The sequence below is a fragment of the Nuphar pumila genome, chromosome 9, assembly GCF_984573655.1.
Source record: "Nuphar pumila chromosome 9, dmNupPumi1.hap1.1, whole genome shotgun sequence".
NCBI classification, from domain to species: domain Eukaryota; kingdom Viridiplantae; phylum Streptophyta; class Magnoliopsida; order Nymphaeales; family Nymphaeaceae; genus Nuphar; species Nuphar pumila.
In genome coordinates, this window is record NC_143257.1 from 7,581,821 (window position 1) to 7,596,218 (window position 14,398).

At 40.6% G+C, this 14,398-nt stretch overlaps 1 non-coding gene across 1 annotated transcript; it reads left to right on the forward strand.

The window, feature by feature from the left end:
- The first annotated feature begins 480 nt into the window (after nucleotides 1-480).
- Nucleotides 481-552, forward strand: TRNAC-GCA (transfer RNA cysteine (anticodon GCA)). The gene has a single exon. It is a non-coding gene; the product is annotated as a tRNA-Cys (tRNA).
- Nucleotides 553-14,398: the final 13,846 nt, after the last annotated feature.

Consider the following 14,398-nt stretch of genomic DNA (forward strand, 5'->3'; position numbering starts at 1 on the left):
TTTTTGCCCAGATCATGAGAATTGAGGTCGAATTGAAGTTGATGAGAAAATTCAAGAACCGGCTACTCGAATCAAGTGTTCACCTATAAGGTTAGGAGATCAATTCTCCACTTAAGTTTGGTGAATTAAATTGGATCTACAATTTGAAGGTGGAACAGTGGGTGCAGATCATCCCAAATTACAGAATTGCACTAGTTCTAAGTAGATTTGCCTGTGAACAAGAGGAGAATCACTTGAAAATTTGAGTCAGGTTTTTCCTTTTCCCGAACCTTAGAATGATTTTCTTTTAAATTTATCAGGGCAAATTAAGAGTGTTATGGTTCTCAAACGGGACTTATATTTTAACTGGAGATCCTTGAGAGTGCAGAGATATTCTTAGAACAAATTTGGCTCAATTTGGAGTCCAGAAATGGGAGATCTTGTCAGATTTCCATACTGATCGGTTTCTGGCAGAATTCTATGAAAAATCTGACAACTAAAGGGTCCATAGCTCAGTGGTAGAGCATTTGACTGCAGATCAAGAGGTCACTGGTTCGAACCCGGTTGGTCCCTTCGTTGCTGACTTTTTTTTTTAGTATTAGGGAAAACCAAATTTTGGATTATCTCGGTTCAGATTCATTATGGGTTCAGCTTGCTTCCGATTTTGACTGAGAACCCTTTGGAACCACGAATCTTAGTGTAGGTCATCCTGAACTAGACCGAGGTACTACATGGGTCTGGCTTGAGCTTTGATTTTTGTTGGATATCTGGCCAGACCTGTTCAACTCGTGTACTTTCTATGTATTCTTCAGTAAATTAAGTCCTCTTTAGGCTAGACAGGTCGGGTTTGGGATTTCAAAGACTGTGATAGTTAGGCCCACGGCATCAATTTGGAAAGCTGTACTCTATACATTTTCTCAGTGTGCACAGGCCATAACGTGATACTCGACTAGGGCACGTTCCTCCAAGAGGAGGTGCCACCCTTGGTGTCTCTTGGATTACTTGGTCCAGGTCTTGGATAATTATCCATCTCACATGATCCGTGATCCACTTAAACCATATGGTCGTAGGGGTGGATTAATTGTGTCATTAGATCTAACCCGATCCCAATGATCCCCATCCAACCCGAACCGAACCGGGTTGGTCTGGGTGCGACCCAGACCGAGCCCACCGGTTTGGGTCGCGCCCAGACCGAGCCTTTATAAAAAAAAAAATCTGAGAGAGGCTGGTTCGGCCTGGGTGCGACCCAGACCGAACCGGGTCGGTCCGGGTCGGACCCAGACCGAACCGGGTCGGTCCGGGTCGAACCCAGACCGAACCAAGACAAGTTGAAAAAAAAAATATTGATTTGGGTGAAACAATTCGGGTCGAACTGGTTCAGACCCAAACCAGTTTGGGTGGATCGGTTCGGGTCGAACCGGTTCAGACCCAAACCAGTTTGGGTGAACCGGTTCAAGTTGAACTGGTTCAGACCCAAACCAGCTTGGGGGAAACCGGTACATACCGTGTTGAGTTGGATCGAACCGGTTTGATCCAAACCAGGTCCGATTGGATTGGGACGGTCTGGATCCAGCTGAACTGAACCAGAACGATTCTGGATCCAATTGGATCAGTCTTGGGTCTAGACCCAGACAATCAGAACTGGATCCAGTCAGACTGTTCCGGATCCAATCAGGCAGATCTGGATCCAGTCTGAATGCTCTGGGTCCAGACAGACAGATTCAGATCCAGTCTGACTGTCCTAGATCCATTAAGAGAGCATGAATCATGTTCTGGATCCAGTTAGAATATTCTGGATCCAGTCAGACTTTTCTGAATGCAGTCAAACAGTTTTGGATCCAGATAAGTAATAGACCCGAATCCAAACAGATAGGGTTTGGATCCAGATCAGAATTGGATCATAAGATAGTCTCGAATTAGCCCAAAATCTGAAATGTACCAAGATTTCCATTTGGATACTTGAGATCCATTTTAGTAAAATGGACATATCTTCGCACTCCAAACTTGGAATCGAGTGAGATTTGGTGCGTTGGATTCGTATTGAAGAGAGAAATTCATTAGTTTTTGAAATTCAGTAAAACTAGTAATACAGAAACCGAGGTTTCTTGAGTAAGATTCGGGAAGGGTATTTTGGTAATTTGGTAAGAGGTTTCGTGAATTAATCTAAATATGTTACTTTAATTACCAGATCCTATTGTTAGAGCTTCGTGAGGCTGATTTCGGAGAGATCACAAATTCACACTTGAGGTAAGGGATATTGTAAGTAACTTTAGATGTGAATAAACCTTTTTCACGTTATTTGTTATCGTAGTGCTATAGATGTTATGTGATTAACATGATAGCTTTGAGTGAGACCATGACATGCATAAATTTTATGCTTGACATTGTGAGTTAATTTAAATACATGTTTATTGTGATATTCATGTTAGTTTTAATATGTCATGCATGATAGAAAGAGATTGTGTTTATGATTGCATGTCTAATTGATCATTAATATCATGCATTGTGATGAAATTAAGTTTAGATTAGAGTCTCATTTAATCCATTCATGTTGTATGAATGGATATTTAGAGTTCAGCATGCTGTACCCCTTAAATCTCGGAAGTGGCGACCTGTGGCAAGGGTTACCTGGTTCGCGACCAGAGTGCAGCCACCATGAAGAGTGGGCCGCCGGTGATTTAATGATGTAGAGACACTACATCGTTGCGTGCTAAGTAAAGAGCGGTGTGAGTCCTAATGTCATCATGAGATTAAGAATGAGATTGTTGTGATTAGTCATGACACCACTCGTGAGAGAACGAGTGAACTTTGAATTTGAGAATATTGTTCAATGTGTGAACTTAGTTATGACTTAGGATTTCACTCACACTGGTTTGGGACTCTGGAGGATCATGGATGGTTGATAACCATCATTTTTAGGATGTAGCATGAACCATGCCGAGATTGAGAGCTTGACCTCCCAGCTAGCTACCGGTGGGGTCCCCGTGGTGGTTCACTACAGTGCCTGGTGGTCTGGGGACCACTAGGAGTGTATGGTTCATTGTCTGGCCAACATGTAGAATTAAAGTGTTCTACAGGGTTGCTACGCCTATAGATGACTATTACCGGTATAACCACCTTAGTGATAGTTGAGAGAGATTGTATTTGAGAATGATCATGGGAGTAATTAAAATATACAAACATGTGTGGTGTATCGAGAATTAAATTAAGACTAGGGGCTTAGAGCCCACTACAGTTGTAAATTGATTGTTTATTTACTTATAATTATTCCTTACTAGGTTGTAGACTCACCCCCATTCTTGTTTAATTACAAATGTAGGTTCGAGGCAACAATATCAGAGTGAGCAAATTTAGGAGAGCATTTGGTATAATTTTTTTTCCTTGTTATTGAATAAATTGCAATTGCTTTTATTCTGTTATGAATGATGAACATTGTAAGAAAAAGTTGATTATGGAAATAAAATAAAAAGTTTTTTTTAGCCATATTTTCTCTATGTAAGTTTTGCGCTCTTCCCTCTGGGAAGTAATACCAACCGAACTCGGACTCCTGAGGTCCTAGATCAGGGTGTTACAAAGTGGTATCAGAGTCAGGTTTACACAGAAAAAGGGTTCATCATTCATAACAAGATTCATTGACAAGATGTAAGTCTCTGCTTGAATAAGACACGTTAGTGATTAGAATATTGCGTGATTAGGAATGACTAGCAAGCGAGAAAACTACGAAGTCCCACGGGCTCAAGACTCAGCTGAGCCTCCCATGGTAGGGAGAGAAGAATTCTTTGCCGCAATGACGATGGTTACCGGAGTCATCACGAGCATGACTCAGGTGGTTAGAGAATTGACACCACAGCATCCTCCGATCTACATCATACTCGGAGATCGAGGTTCTTACCATCAGAACTTCCCGTACACTACCCAGGGGCCACACCAACCACCGTACAGAAAGAGGAATCGACAATGCAACTGTCAAAGAGCAAAGTTGGCACGTGGGCGGATAGAAGGAAATCGGATGGCGGCTCAAGGAGGAATCGGGAGGAGAGCAGCTCCGAACACAAACTTTGTGCCTCGGGGAGGGTCTCGTATGGCCAACGCACAGGGACAACATATGTCCAGAGCTAGTTATGCGGCTGCCATGAGTGGGGTGGACCAGAGGGTTCTACCTCCATTCCAAGAGTTTCTGTCTGAAGAAACTCGAAGAGCTGCATTCCAGGCAGCCGAAGTAGTTCGACGGGCAGTGGAAACCAACCAAAGCGACCTAGAGTTTGGGCAAGGGTGAACAATTTCTGTAAATTTGTGAGAGGAAAGCGGGGATGAAAATCTTACGATTGATCCTACTTCACCTACCTACACTCTTGCTTTACCCCAATATGACTTGAATACTTCTCCTCTGACCCACCTTCAACCAACGCAAAAGAGTTCAAAAAGAGAACCAAGCTTCGGATAGATCGAAGAGTAACATGACGATGAATTTAGGGATATTTAGCTTTATTTAGTCTAGTTCGATTATCCATTATTTTGCTTCGTATTCTTCTTGTTTGCTTAATAATATTTTATTTATGTGTACTTGGATGAGCAATGAAATAAAATAAGATATTTTGAGTAACTGAGTGTCGTAATCGGTAACATGTGATAGAATTTTATACGAGTATAAATGAATCAAATAATAAGCCTATTACGTGATTAAATTAATGTAGCACATGAATTGTTTGACTCTATAGCCACACATAGTTTCACTTCTTCAGCTTTTGAAAAATGGTTGTCAGTGGCACCTTCTCGATTGAGTGTTTATTACTTAATAGAGACACCTATAGGAGCAACCACCATTGTGGATAGTGTGTATTCTAACTGCGTAGTAAAGATCGAAGATTTTGAGTTGCATGTGAACTTGTTGCAACTCGACTTCAAGGATCTAGATGTTGTTCTGGGCATGGATTGGTTGTCGGACCATCATGCCACTATCGATTGCAGAAGAAAGTGTGTCAGTTTTCAAATACCCCATACTCCAACTTTCACGTATCAAGATGTTAGAAAGCTACCCAAGTCGGGTATCATATCTTGTTTAAAGGCCAATACATATATTGAAAATGGATGCATGGGATTCCTGGCTTACATGAAAACTGAAGAGAAAGAAAACCTCACAATATCAGATGTAGACATAGTCCGTGAATATGGTGATGTTTTTCCAGAAGATCTACCAGGTCTTCCTCCTGATCGGGAGACTGAATTTCAAATCGATCTAGTTCTGGAAACAACACCCATTTCGAAGGCTCCCTATCGAATGAGACCTGCAGAACTTAAGGAACTCAAGGAGCAAATACATGAGCTATTGGAGAAAGGATTTATTCGACCTTCAGTATCTCCTTGGGGTGCTCCAATTTTGTTCGTGAAGAAAAATGATGGATCACTGCGTATGTGTATTGACTATCGTCAATTGAATGCAGTAACCATAAAAAATAAATACCCATTGCCTAGAATTGATTATTTATTCGATCAACTGCAAGGAGCGGCATGCTTCTCAAAGTTGGATTTGAGATCATGATATTATCAACTGAGAATTAAGAAGGAAGATGTGAACAAGACATCATTCAGATCAAGATATGGCCATTATGAATTCATGGTCATGCCTTTTGGTCTAACTAATGCACCAACTGCATTCATGGATATGATGAATAGGATTTTCAAACCCTATTTGGACAAGTTCGTCGTGGTATTTGTCGATGACATCCTCATATACTCTACCTCGAAGGATTAACATGAAGATCATCTAAGGATAGTGTTGCAGACACTTAGAGAACATCGGCTCTATGCCAAATTCTCTAAGTGTGCTTTTTGGTTAGAACAAGTGTCCTTTCTTGGACACATTATTTCTAAAGACGGGATTATGGTAGATTCTGCAAAGATTGAAGCAGTCACCAATTGGTCAAGACCCAAGAATTCTTTTGAGATTCGCAGCTTTTTGGGGTTAGCTGGGTACTATCGAAGATTCGTTGAAGGATTTTCGTTGTTGGCGGCTCCTATGACAAAGCTCACAAAGAAAGATGTAAAGTTCGAGTGGAACGATAAATATGAGCAAAGTTTTCAGAAGATAAAGAAGCGTTTGACCACTGCTCCAGTGTTGGTCTTACCTTCTCGATCTGGAGGTTTCACTATTTATAGCGATGCCTCTCATAAAGGATTGGGTTGTGTTTTGATGCAACACAGAAAAGTGATAGCTTATGCATCTCGTCAGCTCAAAACTCATGAAGTCAACTATCCGACGCATGATCTGGAGCTAGCAGCGGTGGTTTTTGCCCTTAAGATATGGAGGCACTATCTCTATGGCGAGCAATTTAAGGTCTTTACCGACCATCAAAGCCTTAAGTATATGTTTTCTCAGAAAGATTTGAACTTGAGGCAAAGGAGATGGTTGGAATTTATGAAAGATTATGATTTCGAGCTAAAATATCATCTGGGTAAGGCGACTATAGTCGCTAATGCTCTTAGCAGAAAAGCAGGAGCACTAGCTAGACTTGCAGATTGGGAGTTGTTTTCCTCGGTGGCTCATCAGAAGGCAGAAGCTCAATGCTTACCAGGTCGTTTATTATTCGTGAAAACCACATTGAAGTCAGAATTGTGGGATCAAATTAAAGAAAAGCAACCCTTAGACCCAGAATTGATGTAAGTAAGAAATAAGATTTCAGAAAATGAAGAATCAGAATTCAAAATTGATGATCAAAGACTTCTTAGATATCGTCAGAGAGTGTGCATTTTCAAGGATGATCAACTTAGAAATCAAGTATTGGAAGAGGCACATCATTCTAGATATGCCATCCATCTCGGTAGCACCAAAATGTACCGAGATCTGAAAGATACGTTTTGATGGAGTGGTATGAAGAGAGACATTGCTGAGTTTGTTAGCAAATGTCTAGTATATCAGCAGGTGAAGATTGAGCACCAAAGACCAGGTGGTCTCTTGCAACCACTTCCCATACCCGAGTGGAAGTGGGCGGACATATCAATGGACTTTGTTTCGGGGCTTCCAAAGATGAAGAATGGGATGAATTTGGTGTGGGTGATTGTCGACAAGCTAACTAAGTTAGCTCACTTTTTAGTTTGTAAGACAACTCACTCGTGTGACCAACTGGCTCAATTGTTTATTAGAGAAATTGTGAGACTTCATGGAGTACCTGATTCAATTATTTCAGATAGAGACTCGAAGTTTACATCACGATTTTGGCAAAGTTTTCAAGAAGCTATGGGAACATAATTAAAAATGAGTACAGCTTTTCACCCTCAGTCAGATGGTCAGTCTGAGCGAACCATTCAGACCCTTGAGAACATGCTCCGGGCATATAGTTTGGAGTATAGCGACTCGTGGAGTGATATTTTGCCATTAATGGAGTTTGCCTACAACAACAACTTTCAAGCAAGTATAGGCATGGCTCCATTTAAGGCATTGTATGGTCGACGATGTCGAACTCTCTTGTGTTGGGATGAAGTCGGAGAAAAAAGTTTGTTAGGGCCAGAGATGGTTCAGCGAATGACAGACCAAGTGAGATTCATTATAGAGCGTCTTCTCACAGCACAAAGTCGACAGAAGAGTTATGCGGATAAAAGACGTCGTGAGTTGGAATTTGAGCAAGGTGATCACGTGTTTTTAAAGATATCTCCGTTTAAGGGAGTAATGCGTTTTCGTCGAAGAGGAAAGTTGAACCCCAGATATATTGGACCATTTGAGATACTGACAAGGGTTGGTCAGGCAGCATATCGGTTAGCTCTACCACCTTCCTTATCTCGAAATCACAATGTGTTCCATGTTTCCATATTGCGGAAGTACGTGCCAGATCCCTCCCATATATTGGATACAGTCGAGACTGTATTAGATTTACAAGATGATTTGAGTCTGAGAGAAAAATTCATCGAAATCCTGGACACGAAAGTTCAAAAGCTGAGAAACAAGGAGTTATCTCTGGAATTGGTTAAATGGAGTCATCACAGGAATAGGGAGGCTACTTGGGAGCGTGAATCTGATATTCGTGAGCAATTTCCACGCTTGTTTCCAAGTAAGATTCAGGACGAATCTTCTTTTAAGGGGGGTAGAATTATAAAAAACCCTCCGGTGAAGTCGCCGGAGGGGATAAAACTTAAAAAGAAAAAAAAAGAAAAGGTTTCCCCAAAGGAAAAACCGTGTAACAGGAAGGGGGTGAGGATAAACCTCACCCCCAAAAATCCGCACGGGTGAGGGTTATCCTCACCCTGCGTGAGGGCTTATATCCCTCACGCAGCCTCCCTCCACCGCACATCAAACGAGCGGTAGAGGGAGAGACAGAGAGAGAAAGGGAGCGAGAGAGAGAGGAGGAGGAGCTTACCGGATTCCGACGGCGGCGGCGGCAGCAAGGTAAACCTCCTCCACCTTCTTCATTTTCCTCTTCTTCGTTTCTTTTCTGTCAAAGCACAGAGGGCCGACAGCCATGGCTGCCGACAAGTTTCTGAAAGAAAAAAAAAATTTAGACAGAGAAAGAGAGAGGGGTCGACCAACCCCTATGGAGGCAAACTCCGACGGCCTGCCCCGGCGACCGGCCAACACCGTTGGCCGGCCCCGGAGGCCGGCCCAGGCTTATGGATGCAGAGAGAGGGTCGGCAGGGGTCGACCCCCTGCACCGGAGTTCAGAAGGGGCACAACCCCTTCCGCCCTTTTTAAGCGGGGTACCGGTTCGGTCACCCGGACCGAACCGGGTTGGTCTGGGTGCGACCCAGATTGAGCCCACCGGTCTGGGTCGCGCCCAGACCAAGCCTTTATAAAAAAAAAAAATCTGAGAGAGGTCGGTTCGGCCTGGGTGCGACCCAGACCGAACCGAGACGAGTTGAAAAAAATTATTGATTTGGGTGAACCAATTCGGGTCGAACCGGTTCAGACCCAAACCAGTTTGTGTGGACCGGTTCAGGTTGAACCGGTTCAGACCCAAACCAGTTTGGGTGAACCGGTTCAAGTTGAACTGGTTCAGACCCAAACCAGCTTGGGGGAAACCGGTACATACCGTGTTGAGTTGGATCGAACCGGTTTGATCCAAACCGGGTCCGATTGGATTGGGACGGTCTGGATCCAGCTGAACTGAACCAGAACAATTCTGGATCCAATTAGATCAGTCTTGGGTCTAGACCCAGACAATCAGAACTGGATCCAGTCAGACTGTTTCGGATCCAATCAGGCAGGTTTGGATCCAGTCTGAATGCTTTGGGTCCAGACAGACAAATTCGGATCCAGTCTGTCTGTCCTAGATCAATTAAGAGAGCATGGATCATGTTCTGGATTCAGTTAGAATATTCTGGATCTAGTCAGACTTTTCTGAATCCAGTCAAACAGTTTTGGATCCAGATAAGTAATGGACACGAATCCAAACAGATAGGGTTTGGATCCAGATCAGAATTGGATCATAAGATAGTCTCGAATTAGCCCGAAATCTGAAATGTACCAAGATTTCCATTTGGATACTTGAGATCCATTTTAGTAAAATGGACATATCTTCGCACTCCAAACTTGGAATCGAGTGAGATTTGGTGCGCTGGATTCGTATTGAAGAGGGAAATTCATTAGTTTTTGAAATTCAGTAAAACTAGTAATACAAAAACCGAGGTTTCTTGAGTAAGATTCGGGAAGGGTATTTTGGTAATTTGGTAAGAGGTTTCGTGAATTAATCTAAATATGTTACTTTAATTACCAGATCCTATTGTTAGAGCTTCGTGAGGCTGATTTCAGAGAGATCACAAATTCACACTTGAGGTAAGGGATATTGTAAGTAACTTTAGATGTGAATAAACCTTTTTCACGTTATTTGTTATCGTAGTGCTATAGATGTTATGTGATTAACATGATAGCTTTGAGTGAGACCATGAAATGCATAAATTTTATGCTTGACATTGTGAGTTAATTTAAATACATGTTTATTGTGATATTCATGTTAGTTTTAATATGTCATGCATGATAGAAAGAGATTGTGTTTATGATTGCATGTCTAATTGATCATTAATATCATGCATTGTGATGAAATTAAGTTTAGATTAGAGTCTTATTTAATCCATTCATGTTGTATGAATGGATATTTAGAGTTCAGCATGCAGTACCCCTTAAATCCCGGAAGTGGCGACCTGTGGCAAGGGTTACCTAGTTCGCAACCAGAGTGCAACCACCATGAAGAGTGGGCCGCCGGTGATTTAATGATGTAGAGACACTACATCGTTGCGTGCTAAGTAAAGAGCAGTGTGAGTCCTAATGTCATCATGAGATTAAGAATGAGATTGTTGTGATTAGTCATGACACCACTCGTGAGAGAACGAGTGAACTTTGAATTTGAGAATATTGTTCAATGTGTGAACTTAGTTATGACTTAGGATTTCACTCACACTGGTTTGGGACTCTGGAGGATCATGGATGGTTGATAACCATCATTTTTAGGATGTAGCATGAACCATGCCGAGATTGAGAGCTTGACCTCCCGGCTAGCTACCGGTGGGGTCCCCGTGGTGGTTCACTACAGTGCCTGGTGGTCTGGGGACCACTAGGAGTGTATGGTTCATTGTCTGGCCAACATGTAGAATTAGAGTGTTCTACAGGGTTTCTACGCCTATAGATGACTATTACCGGTATAACCACCTTAGTGATAGTTGAGAGAGATTGTATTTGAGAATGATCATGGGAGTAATTAAAATATACAAACATGTGTGGTGTATCGAGAATTAAATTAAGACTAGAAGCTTAGAGCCCACTACAGTTGTAAATTGATTGTTTATTTACTTATAATTATTCCTTACTAGGTTGTAGACTCACCCCCATTCTTGTTTAATTACAAATGTAGGTTCGAGGCAACAGTATCAGAGTGAGCAGTTTCAGCAGAGCATTTGGTATAATTTTTTTTCCTTGTTATTGAATAAATTGTAAATGCTTTTATTCTGTTATGAATGATGAACATTGTAAGAAAAAGTTGATTATGGAAATAAAATAAAAAGTTTTTTTTAGCCACGTTTTCTCTGTGTAAGCTTTGCGCTCTTCCCTCTGGGAAGTAATACCAACCGAACTCGGACTCCTGAGGTCCCAGATCGGGGTGTTACAAGACTTGAACCAGATTTTTGGGTATAGTATTGGGTCTGGACCCATGTCTAATTTGTTCCACTATAAGAAAAACCATACCCGGACCGGATAAGAACTACATGAACCATACCTGGTAAACCGTATTTTTTTATCATTTTTACATTAAAAATTTGTGGGTCTTAATCGGAACTCGGGTCAAGTCTGGTATAAAATTTCACAAACTATACCCGGGTCCATGTATTAATCGGGGACCTTCAGGTCCGGACACGGTCTTCTTATTTATCACCATACCTCGACCCGATAGAGTTTGGTTCGGGTCTGGTCCGGGTAAATCCGACCAGTTGACAGGCCTCTAGTATGAGGTTGCTTCAACTATAAGGTTATGTTAGAAGTTGCATGTTTTGTTGCCAATTGTGCATCCATCAATGGTGCTTTTACCCAAAAATCAACTGATCATGCTCTTAATCTCCAGACTGTCCAATGACCATGCATGCATGGCTGAGCTAGAATGCATAGTCTCTACCACACCATTTTTTCCTTTTTCTTTTAACAAGGAACCCATTAAGAATTCATGTTCTCTCAGAAAACAAGGAACCCATTAAGATCCATCTTTTTGTCTTGGGTCGATTTGTATTGCTTAATTTGGGCATTTTATCTCTTGTATTCCATTTGAGTACTTTGAGTTACTTATAGTGGATCAGATCCAACTTGGAGTAACAATATCCATGTTTTATGTACTAGCCACATCAAGCTAAATTGGGAAGTGCCCTACTTCCTTGGCTAGCTAAGGTTTTGGAGAATAAACTCATTCAATTCTACACTTTCTAAGCCTAAACTTATCCTATTTTCAAGTTCTTCCATTTTCTCTCATTGTCCATCTAACTTTCCTCCATTTTTCCTAGGAAAAATTTCTATTCATTTCTTAAAATTTTAGATCTATACCAATTCGTATCAGAGCCATTGCAATCCATAGATTGAAGAAAAAAAAAAGAGTTGAAGCAAAGCCGAGCAAGATCTATATTCATCCTACGTCGACGACCAATCAATATACTGAATTGCAAGATTCAAGCCAATTCACGAGAGATCCCGACGATCAATCTGCAAATTTGAAAAAAACAAGTGACAAACTCGTAGATTTCAAATTGATTTTTGCCCCGATCATGAGAATTGAGGTCGAATTGAAGTTGATAATAAAATTCAAGAACCGGCTACTCGAATCAAGTGTTCACCTATGAGGTTAGGAGATCATTTTTGCACTTAAGTTTGGTGAATTAAATGGCAAAATTGTTTTGGATCTACAATTTGAAGGTGGAACAGTGGGTGCAGATCATCCCAAATTACAGAATTGCACTAGTTCTAAGTAGATTTGCCTGTGAACAAGAGGAGTATCACTTGAAAATTTGAGTCAGGTTTTTTCTTTTCCCGACCCTTAAAATGATTTTCTTTTAAATTTATCAGGGCAAATTAAGAGTGTTATGGTTCTCAAACGGGACTTATATTTTAACAGGAGATCCTTGAGAGTTCATAGATACTCTTAGAACAAATTTGGCTCAATTTAGAGTCCAGAAATGGGAGATCTTGTCAGATTTCCATACTGATCGGTTTCTGGCAGAATTCTATGAAAAAACTTAAAAGTTTTCCTGTTGCTACATCGATTCTGGACATAGTATAGGTGTGTTTGTTCCAAGTTCTTGCACACTCCTGTTATATAAGTATTTCACTATGCTCCAAACTTGACTCAATTGGACTCTTGGATTGTGTGGCATCATCGCCTGATTGAGACCAAAATTTCAATACTCTATTACTACAAATTAACAGAAATTGACCTTTGTTTCTCAACTCGATTAAAGACTACAAAACTTAGATTAAATTTAAAAAATTTAAACAGGCAAATTAGTGTGTATAGATAGATATAAAGTTTTTGTTCTCTATATTTTGAGTTCATATAGAAAGTCCCAAAAAGTGTATGCCAGTGCAAGGAAGTTAGTCTGCATGATTTTAATTGGCTTGGAAATTTTCAGACATAATATATAAAAGATACTTCAATTTAAACTCAAATTTTGCATCATTTGGCCTCCTATAGTGAGAGATATGTACGCTGCAATTTGAGTAGATTTTTCTACTGTGAAATTCAGATTTTCTGCACTTTATCACTTACAGAATTTACCATCAATCCATTTTCTAAAAAATTCATCAAATTTTAATGTAAAGTTAAGATTACTTTCAAATACCATAAGTTTCATTGCAATTGGATCCTAGAGTAGACAGTTCTAATACGATTTTCAAGATATGTTTTGCAAATGTCAAAAACTGCAATTGGAAAACTAAACTGTTTTTACCTGAATAAACCTGAATTCGCATAAGATTAGCTAACATTTGAGAGAAGAAAGCCTGGTTATAGCGTATCTATTGGTTGCATGAATTTGCAGGAATTTGTGCGACACCAGAACAACAGAATTAGTTGAAAATTTGCATGGCGGTCATGGCAACATGGTTCACATGATCTCATAGATGGGCTCTTTGGTTTAGAAAGCAAGATGTCAGAATGCAACTTTAAGAATTTTGAGGCATCCATTGACCTGAGCTCAAGAGTACAAAATTGTGGAAGATATGAGTACTATGGATGTAAAATCCAATACTCATAAAATCAGTAGGGCTAGTCACCGGGCTTTCCAGCATAACTATTTAGGTCCCCGTAGGACTACCAGACTGGGTGGACTGAGGAGACGCCGTGCTCTTCAAATAACATAACAAAAATCCCGAAGACGGATACCACCTACCCTCTCCGTAGGCAAACAAAGATCTTGGCTTATTATACTCCCTCAGGAGGAGTTTCACTTCCCCATTTAGGGTACACGACATATGTACATCTTGGTCCAGGGTACAAGGGATGAGGTGCTTTTGCAAACATGAGAGATTTAAACTAGAGAAAACAAAAAACTCATCTCCCGTATATATTATCCAAATACCCCTTTAAAAATTGTCATTGGGGTTTTGTTTCAAATCCAATACTTTTATATCTAAGCCAAAAGGAATTTCTTTCAAACATACAAAACTTTTACCACAAATTTTGAAACAAACAATTTTGGTCATTTTAACATAGACTCATCAAAAATCAAGTCAATCAGTCATATAAAAAACTGCACCTTTCAAAACCTTCAACAGTTCTGTCCAAAATAGGACATCTCTTGATAAACTTCTCAAAAGACTATTTTTTCTCAACATTAGAACTCAGACCCATGCAACATTACCCAGGGACTAGTTAGTGGACATCTTGATGATTCCAGAATGCTAAGGCATGCCTAAAAATTTCATCGAATCATTAAGATTTGCATGTTACAGGTTGACCCAAGT